A 10415-nucleotide genomic window follows, 5' to 3' on the forward strand; every position below is an offset into this window, starting at 1 on the left:
CATATATATCGCTAATTTTACTGCAGTTTTACTACTTCAAAATATTACCATTTGTTTGCAACTTTACAGCCGCATCTATGTACTTTTTTACATAAGAGCCGAATGTGCATTCATTCTCTTATGCTATGTTAAAACTTTTGTGACATAACATCAGAGAATGAATGAACACAAACATGAAATGTACACAAAACATTCAATGGATTTTTTTTCAACAGAGCGTACCAAACGTTCGATTTATTTTTTGTAATATTTATCAGGGGGTTTTTGTCCTCGTATTTTGAGAGAAACAAATATTTCAACTTGTATTATGGATGTGAGACATTTAAAATACAATCCATTTTGTCAAATTATAATTTATAATACAATAATAACTGTTTATTTACTTCGCTTTCACATATTTAAACCTTTACTTTGTCGCATGTAATATCCCTCCTAGTCATTGGCGGGAAACTTTCGATGAGGAAATTCGCGCCTAAGCCCCTAAGAAGTTCGTATCAACTCACAAGGCGAAAAGGGCGAAGAACCACAGACGTGAGTAAAGTATTTCTGTACAGCATATGCTAATTCGTAAACTTTGCTTCGGTAGCATTCGTAGCAGAATCTAAAGAAAGAAAAAGTTAGCTAAAATTTTCACGCATATTTATTTGACACATTCTAGAAATAAATCGTTTGACCCTAAATTATTTTAAATCAAATTTTTCCATGTCGGCAAAAAATTGCCGAAGTGATGTTATTTGTCTGCATGTCAACAAGTCGACATTTCAGTACAAGAGAGATGGGGATTCTTCAGAATGTAAGAAAAATTTATTTCCAGAGACTTATCTCTAAAAAAACAATGCTAGCTAGATTTCTCAAAAAATATTTAATGGATATAATGCCCAGGCTGAGGTGGTCTTACTTTTTTAATGTTCCAGCCTGGTATTGTTATTTTGTATTTCCAGCTTTTTTTATTATTTTACAGTACATTACACATACTTGCAATCCAAAAATTTTGGCGGGAAGAAAATTTGGCAGATAACAAAAAAAATTAAATTTGGCGGAGAACAAAATTTATTAATTTTGGCGGGAATTTAATTTGACGGATAACGTAAAACTCATTAAAAATATGAAAGATTGTTTGTTTCTTTGTAAATCATGTGACAACATTAGTTTTTACTATCTCGCCTGCGAGGATAGTATTGGTTTCCAACTCGTAACTGGCTAACTATGTCCCAAATGGTCAATTGCAACGTCACAGATTTAAACTTCGTACCTAAACTCTCTAAGTACTTAGAAGTCATCTAAATGACGTTTCAGACCAAAATTGGTATTTGTTTTCGACAAAATTTGGCACAGTTAACAAAAAAAGTATGCTGAACATAATGGTGACATCAAAATTTTGATTTTTTGTCACCTAAATGTCATTTTAGGCCAAAATTGGTCTGAAAATTAAAACTACTTCATTTTCGACCAAATTTGGCACAGTTAACAAATAAAGTATGCTGAACATAATGGTGACATCAAAATTTTGATTTTTTGTCACCTAAATGTCATTTTAGGCCAAAATTGGTCCGAAAATTAAAACTACTTTACTTTCGACAAAATTTGGCTCAGTTAATAAGAAAAGTATGCTGAACATGATGGTGACATCAAAATTTGGATTTTTTGTCACCTAAATGTCATTTTAGGCCAAAATTGGTCCGAAAATTAAAACTACTTTATTTTCGACAAAATTTGGCTCAATTAACAAGAAAAGTATGCTGAACATGATGGTAACTTCAAAATTTGGATTTTTTGTCACCTAAATGTCATTTTAGGCCAAAATTAGCCCAAAAATTAAAACTACTTTATTTTCGACAACATTTGGCACAGTTAACAAAAAAGGTATACTGAACATGATAGTGACATCAAAGTGTTAATTTTTTGTCACCTAAATGCCGTTTAAGACCATAAACGTTTCAATCGCGCCACTGTAACCATGAATGATAGGCTGTATTTTTTGTTAGCAGAAATTGTAGAATTGGGTCGCATTGTCGATGTTTCATAGTTGTGCATTTTTAATAGCGAGATAGTTTATGCAGCGCCTAAGATAATTGATTTTGGAAAAGCAACCTTGGTGGAAGACCCAGTCCGTTACTCTATAAAACCCGGGACTCCAAAGCATCAAAGATACAACACCATTCACAGACACCTGGCATTCGAATTGCGCAATGTACCTGGCTCATATGTCTCCTGTGAAACAGATGTATATACATTGGGATACAACTTTGAAAGTATTGCTAAACATGTTGCATCAGAAAAGCTTTTGATGATTGCAACAAACATGTTAAAAAACAAACCACATGAGAGACCTTTGTTGTCTCAATTGCTTATTCAACTCAGTAGATTATAATAATTTATATATTATTCAGCTCGATTTTTATTGAGCACTCTATGTAAAAACAAAACAATAAAATATTTATATTTTATTCTACATATATATTTATTGTCAGAATTTTTTGCGAATTTGCATTGCATTCGAGAAATTAAGTCTCCCAAAAATTTTCATTGACTGATTTGCGAAATTAATGCATGCCTGGCATATGCAAGCATACGTTTACTAATTTATTTGAAGATATAACTTTTGATTCAATAACCATTTAAATTTTTTGCTATTTTGCTTTCATGTGCACCAGTTATGCTTGACACATACAGGTGGTTGGAGCATGCTGACAGGCTGCCTTATAAGAGGGCGTGCCTGGCACATGCAAGCATACTTATAGCAATCTATTTGAAGATATAACTTTTGATTCAATAACCATTTAAAATTTTTGCTATTTTGCTTTCATGTGCACCAGTTATGCTTGACACATACAGGTGGTTGGAGCATGCTGACAGGCTGCCTTATAAGAGGGCGTGCCTGGCACATGCAAGCATACTTATAGCAATCTATTTGAAGATATAACTTTTGATTCAATAACCATTTAAAATTTTTGCTATTTTGCTTTCATGTGCACCAGTTATGCTTGACACATACAGGTGGTTGGAGCATGCTAACAGGCTGCCTTATAAGAGGGCGTGCCTGGCATATGCAAGCATTTATAGCAATCTATTCGAAAACATTGTGACAAAAAAATATATAGCTGAAGCTAAATATCAAGTATTTAGTAATTCTTAGTTATAAATCATCATATTTAAAAAGCTGCATGTTTTGTTCCAAAGCCCATGTAAATTCTTTTAATTTGTTTTGACTTAAAAAATCCAACTTTTCATGAAAAAGGCATATTGACTAAAATTTAATCCCGCGAAATATCTGAACTCGATCGATTCGCAAAAAATTGTGACATTTAAGTACTTGAAAGACATTCATAACTATGCAGAAGTGAAAATGCTGATAAATAAACGTAGAGGATTGAAAACTTATGATTGTATTGTCTGCTTGAAGGTTCCTTCAATTAAAGTGCTAATCCAAACCGACAAGTTTGTATTAAGTTTTTCCCGCCATTTCGAGGGGTCGACGTTCAGGGGGAAAAATACACATTAATCTGAGGAAATCTATTTGTCCAGCTGTTGTACTGTAAACTACCTCCATCAATATGTGATAAGAATTTTGTTACGTTGTAGAAACTGTTATCAAACATCAAAAGAATGCGACAGAAGGAGAAGTTCGTGCGTGTACGGCATCAATCCTTAAATATGCACCTGATAGATGTGGAGGAGCGGGAAGAACTAATGCCGAAGAAAATTAAATCGATTAATTTTTAAATAATTTACAACTTTTATATCAGAGAGGATTATAAATTTTTCAAGCGCCGTAATAAATTCTTCTAGCTTATATTAATTTTGATTGGGTGGCAGAAAATTAGAATGGCAAAATGTTAAAGTGATTTTAGCTCAACAATTTTTAGTGTTTCTACTAGAGATCGGACTTGTGACTAGTAAAAGTATGGAATATGCATGAGTGGGTGCTTTTTTTAAGGAAATACAGTGCTAATATAATATTCATTATATTTTTATTGTAATTTTCAACCTCGATTCCTGGACTTCTTGCACCTGGTGAGGACGGTGGCTTTTCACACTTTTTATAAAGTATAGCATCATGATCGTATTTATTCGCATCTGGTATCCTTAACAAACACCCTTGTATTCAACTCTGACTTCATTAAGAAAACATACTTTTTCTCTAACCAATGCTTGATTAAAGACTTCGGTGCAACAGTTTTGCTTGACACTTTAGGTGATTTGAGCATACTAACAGGCTGCCTTATCAGGAGGCGTGCCTGGCACATGAAATCGCAGCTATAAATTTGCAAATACTGCACGTTTAACAACCTCGTCATTGCTGCGTTACATTTTTTGCATTGGGTTGGAACGCTGGAGATTCTCACATAGTACCAGTTGTGAATACTTGAAATATCGTTTTTATATTTTGTATTATAAAACTCCGTTAAGTTTCATTTAGGAAGTTTTCAGCGGAGAAGTTGTATATACTGCCTATGTTTATAATAAAAAAATGACATATCGTAGAAATGATTTTATTTCTTTTTCGCAATAACCATGTACAAATAACGTAACACAAATATAAGCGTCGGAATCATGCTAGGGAATAGATACATGGACATGTAAACTATGGACATATAAAACTGAAGCCACAATGGCGATTATGATTTGATTCGGTCAAGTTTGTCTGTTTCTTAAGGTTGAAAAGACGCTGAATAACGGTTGCGAGAGCATTTCCAAACGACGTTGATTAGACGTTGTTAGACGTTTTTTCAACGTTGAAAAGACGTTGCGAGAAGTTATTTCAATGTTTAAAAGACGTAGCGAGACGTTGTTTCAACGTTGAAGAGACGTTGCAGGACGTTGTTTCAACGTAGCTTGCGACGTTGAAAAGACGTTGATTTTACGTTGCAAATGAAAGTTTTTTTGACGTCTTTTTCCGACGTCTATTCAACGTCGGACATCAACGTCTTTTCAACGTTGAAACAACGTCCTGCAACGTTGTTTCAACGTTGAAAAGACGTTGCGAGACGTTGTTTCAACGTTGAAAAGACGTTGCGAGACGTTGTTTCAACGTTGAAAAGACGTTGATGTCCGACGTTGAATAGACGTCGGAAAAAGACGTCAAAAAAACTTTCATTTGCAACGTAAAATCAACGTCTTTTCAACGTCGCAAGCAACGTCTTTTCAACGTTGATTCAACGTTGAAGTGCCCACTGGGTATTTAAAAAAAAACAGGCTGTTGATAAAACTACTTACATTTCACCATATAAAGTATTGTAACATCCGCCAAATCCTTTTCTTAAGATTTCGTGTAACATGTATAAATATTTTTTATTTTTTATTTCACGGTTCAAGTATTCCAGGTTATATTTATTTTAACCCACCTTCCCATGTTTGTAAACCTTTATGGTTGTGTTACACAACAATTGTAAATAAAACCCACATAGCTATTACGTCCAAAATTCATAAAATGAGGTATAGATACAATTTCCTTCAGATCACTTCAATAAAGAGATCTAGAAATAAATAGCGCACGGTAGCTGGAAATTAAATGCAATGTTTTCGTTAGTAACTTGAATTCATGTTTGGCTCGATCATGGAAAAATAAAGTTAATTGCAGATAAAAGAGCTTGAAAGGTTGTCTAGGAATTTGAATAATTTTTTAAAAATTCTTGATTGGTTCTTTAGAATTTGGACTAAGAAGATTCACTAATTATGCATGATGTCACAAGTATCCTCTGCGAGGGTGTTATATTTAACATTTTTGACAAGCCATATACAGTTAAAAATGTTTTCTGGCTGTTAAGTTGGACGCGTTTTGAACATTGTACATAAATTTCAATATTTTTTTACCATAATTATGCTTAATGCTAACTCATGACGCCATAATTTCGCATAATTAGCGCAACTTTTAAGACAAATCCTTGATTTTTCGCACGAGGTAACCTTTAACATGTCTTGACCAGCTACAGCTCATATAATCGCAAAGAGTCGTTAAGCATACTATTTATTTATAATAACCTCCATACTTTTTTTTTGACTTCAAACAAAAAACGCTATAAAATAACTAAAAGTCGCATTCTAGATTTTTGACTAAAAATATTTAAAGAAATAGTGGAAAGTTGTGCAAATGATTATTTTCATGTTGTTTCTTTTATTAATAAGTGCTTTTTATTTAAAAAAGTTGTTTTATCAGCTTCCATTTAGTGTTCCATTAAGTTGTTGTTTTAAAAACAAACAATAAAATTACTTACGGTTCACGTAAAGTATTCTTCCATTTGCTAAATCTTCTACTCAAAATTTCATGTAAAACTCATAAATATTTTTCATTAGTATTTCACGGTTCAAGTATTTATTGTTTTGCACAACATGTAAATCACTACAAAAAAATTCAGATAGTGAGAACAGAACTGACGTCAAAACTTCATAAAATATAGCAACTTCTTCTACTTACCAGTGTTATGCTCACTTATAAAATAGCTAGGAAGCAGAAGATGTAAAGAAATCGCGTGAGTTTAGTGACCACGGACCCTTATAAGAAAATAGAAGGAGTTATTATGTCTTTTTTGGTTAGTCATTCAAAGACACTATAAATGTTTCAGTTAATTTATATAGCAACCCTCAATACTGCTATCTTAACTGATATATTTAAAAATTGTTTGAGCGGTTATTTCTGAATTTTTTAAAATTGCTTACGATAATCGAACACGTCCCACTTCTAATGCTTAATAAGAGGAGTTGCAAACTGTGATAATGTTTGGAAAATTTGTCAAACATTTCCATCGTAGCTAGAAAGCGTGAAAGTAAACACGTTGTGATAAAATTATTTTTAAAAAAAAAGATGGAGTGAGGTCAAGAGTAAGAAAAAAAGATGTAAAGGCTGCGCCTGAGAAATCGTAATAGCTGTACCTTTGGTAAAAAAGGACAGCAAAAATTGACCAATTTTTTGCTAAGTGACTAATAATTTTTTTTTTTATTTACTCAACCAAACATTTTTGCCTTCCGAACCAACATCTTTTTTCGACTTTTTTTACTAATAAAATATCGCAAAATGTTTTCGCGAAATAACAAACATATATTATATGCCCATTCTTGCTGGACATCAAAAGTTATCTACTCGGGATAATGTAATATTTCATGACGCGCAGTTGACGAAATATTATCTTACCAGGGAGTGGATAAATCTGATATTTAACAAGAATGAACATACAATACCTGGTTTACTATACACCTACACAATTCTTGTTTTTTTCTTCGCGTTTATGATTAATTTTCTGTGTTTTCAGAAATAAAAATGCGTTTGTAGATGTTCAAAACGTTCCCGCCTCAATTCTTATAGAATACGTTTAAACCAATCAGCTATTAAACTGAAAACAAAAAAAATTAAAATCAATCAATCAAATCGGTTAATGCTTGACTGACTTAAATGATTGAAAACAAAATGAAATTGATTACGTCCGTTGAATAATAAGGTTGAAATATCATGAATTATTGGATGAGCGAGCTTGCTTTCAGGTATAAAATAATAATTAAATGTGAAAAACGTAATACAGAAGGGAGAGTAGTAGTAAAGAATTCTACCCCTTTTATCCTAAAATGATGTCACAACGAAGGGAATAAACAAAAACATAAATCCTAGGATCAGTTAGGTTTAAATGATAATGTGGAAGTAAAAACCTTTATATACCTCCATTAAACAGAAGTGAATCCAAACTGCTTGTTGCACATGGAATGGTACAATATATATTTTTTTCATTTTAATGTATTGGTGTCATTATTTTCTGAGCTTTAAAAGAATTACCATTGTACTGAGTGGGAAACTCAGCACAATGGTCACATCATGCAAGTTTTAGAGGTACTTTCGCTAGACAATTACCACACGTAACAGGAAGATTAAACATACTTTTTGTTGTTCCTAGTTCCTGTCAAAAGCTTTTTCCATATTTAAAATGCATAACTTCCATTTCTAAAGCAAGCTTTACTTAAAAGTGTGCCGTTAAAGGTAAAGCAGATATAAATTTGGACCAGACGCCTTCGTGGATCAGTTAAGTCAACATATACCCCTTCCCTTTATGCAGCAAAGTGTAAACTAACAAAGATCAGATCGTGAATACTAAAAGTTAGAATATATACGGTTGCTGTTTAGGGGAAATTGATGGGGGCAGTTATTACCAGAGTGTGGGTGGATTTTTTTATGCAGCGAGTATGTGTCCTTTTTAGAGAATTTGTTTCTTTCCTCCTTGTGTAAACATATAAAAGGAGGCGGCAAACAAACTTTATTTTTTACTCATAGCAAAAACATACGAGCTCTCGACGACTAAAAATTAATACAAGCTTGTTACACATCATAAATTTGTGTCTCTCCTTGATGAAATATATTGTGACTACTTTTCTTACTTTTTGAACGTCTCTTGGGTTACATAGTAAAAAAAGATATCCCAAGATTTTTCTAAAATTCGTTGTTCTTTTAAAAAAGGCCAATCGGAACATTTGTTTTTCATCTGCGAACACGAGTTTACATTTGTTTGAAATGCATATCTTCCTTCTTTTTTTACAACTTTCATAGTTTAATACATGGTTATGCTCTTGACACTAAGCACAACAGTAGCTTTATCGGTTATTTTTTAGGTAAAATGGTCATGTGACAGATTTCTCAACGAGTAAATCAACAGACGTGATTTTTAATAATTTTATTATCAAGGCGTGCAACATTCTTTAACCATCTTGAAGACACAAAAGACTATTTTTTTCGGGCTTAAATTAACGAACACTGAATTTTTTGCACGAGGTCTCCCTTGTTAAAATGACTAATTGATAACAATAATTGAAGTTTAATAGCTTTTTTTGTACAAATAAGTTGAGTTCTTACGATTTTCGAGGGAATAAACTTTCACAAATGACACATTAGGACCATAAACTTGAAAAAATCGTGTAGGAAAAAGTAGTTTCAGCTTTAGGATGTATACGGTACGCTACACTGTAGACTTCATCTGGATCCATTTTGTTCTCATTTTGTCTGGAAGTTGAGGATTTCAAATATGTTAAATATGATGAGAAATATTCTACTTGCTAAACTAAGCTCAGACGAAGGAGTATTAATACTATGAGTTGATTATGGTTAACGAAGGCCGTATTATTGTCACATACTGTCGTCATATATTGCGTACGTGAGATCATATCAGATAGATCTATCAATTCTGTAGGGTATGAAAACGTGGAAAAGCTTAGAATAAAGACATTGGATGTTTCATGTTGTCAGAGTTGTTTAAATGAATCGTATGCTTTAAAAAAAGAGATTGGGAAAAAAAGATTAAAGCGGGAAAAAGATTTTTGGGATGATGTCTAAGACGAATGTCTTGTTTTCTCTTGCTATCCGAACACCTAAAGATTTTATGGTGTCATAATTTATATTTAAAAAATACGACATGTGACTTAAATATATACACACATTTATAAAATATATGCATTCATAGTTTCTAAACACACCGGAAATAAATAGTAGGAAATTAATTTTTTCCTAAAAACTTGACCTTAAAATATACAGAGTTAAATATGTGTTGTTCAATATAGCTGCTCTTCCACGGAGAATAGCAAGTTCTACGGCTTATGATATGGTATAGTATATGTATCCTATAGAGGAGAGGGTGGAGTAAGATTCCAAGTATATAACTTACAAAATTGTCGTATGTGGAACCAAACTCTCTTCAGGTACTCGTCCATCTGCAGCCATTCTCCTTTTTAAAATGCTTCTCTTCTTTTATATAAACAAGAAAAAAAACATGGAGAAACCAAACTTGTCTTTTTTGTTTACATTGATTTGGTTAAACATACACGTAACACTATTTTTAAGTTTTTGTGTACATCTTGAATAATTTGTAGGAATTAGTTATGTTTATTGTTTGTTTTGTTTTTGTGTTATGTTATATTGATTTTATGATAGAGTTTTGTCAATTTGAACGGAAGTAGCGTGGGAGCCGACCAATGCCGTGTTTTTGTTAAACGGTAATCTTAACACATAAGATTTTGAAAAGTGGTGAGAAAAACAAAAACATCAACAACAACAAAACCAAAAAACAACAAAAATATATAGTTATAGAGAACAGCAACTCGAATTCTCCAATAAATTAACTTGTGCTAGCTTTGTTTTAACTGGAGACCATGTGGTTACGCAAGAGTGTGTTTTAATATTTCAAAACGAAAGATAAACAAAAAAGAAAAGAATTTTCCTGCGAAATATAAATAATTTACAAGTGGTTTTGTTTTGAAGTTAGCGGGAGGGATGTTGTCGGAGCGAAGTACGTGACGAGTACCACTTTTCAGCTGTTAGTTTGAACCCTAGTTTTACGTGCTCACAGAACACAAATACCGAAAGAGATCCCTTTTACTCTGTTCCGTTTTCACAGCTAGCAACTGCGTATTTCATATTAATTTTCTGTCATAATACTTAAAATAGA

General features: G+C 32.6%; 1 long non-coding RNA gene across 1 annotated transcript; it reads right to left on the reverse strand.

Moving 5' to 3' along the window:
• Positions 1-289: 289 nt before the first annotated feature.
• On the reverse strand, positions 290-10154 carry LOC130641966 (uncharacterized). The gene is made up of 2 exons (XR_008982526.1): positions 9636-10154; positions 290-601 (listed from the first exon to the last, which is right to left on the reverse strand). It is a non-coding gene; the product is annotated as an uncharacterized LOC130641966 (long non-coding RNA).
• Positions 10155-10415: the final 261 nt, after the last annotated feature.

Source organism: Hydractinia symbiolongicarpus, chromosome 4 (assembly GCF_029227915.1).
Source record: "Hydractinia symbiolongicarpus strain clone_291-10 chromosome 4, HSymV2.1, whole genome shotgun sequence".
In the NCBI taxonomy this organism is placed as follows: domain Eukaryota; kingdom Metazoa; phylum Cnidaria; class Hydrozoa; order Anthoathecata; family Hydractiniidae; genus Hydractinia; species Hydractinia symbiolongicarpus.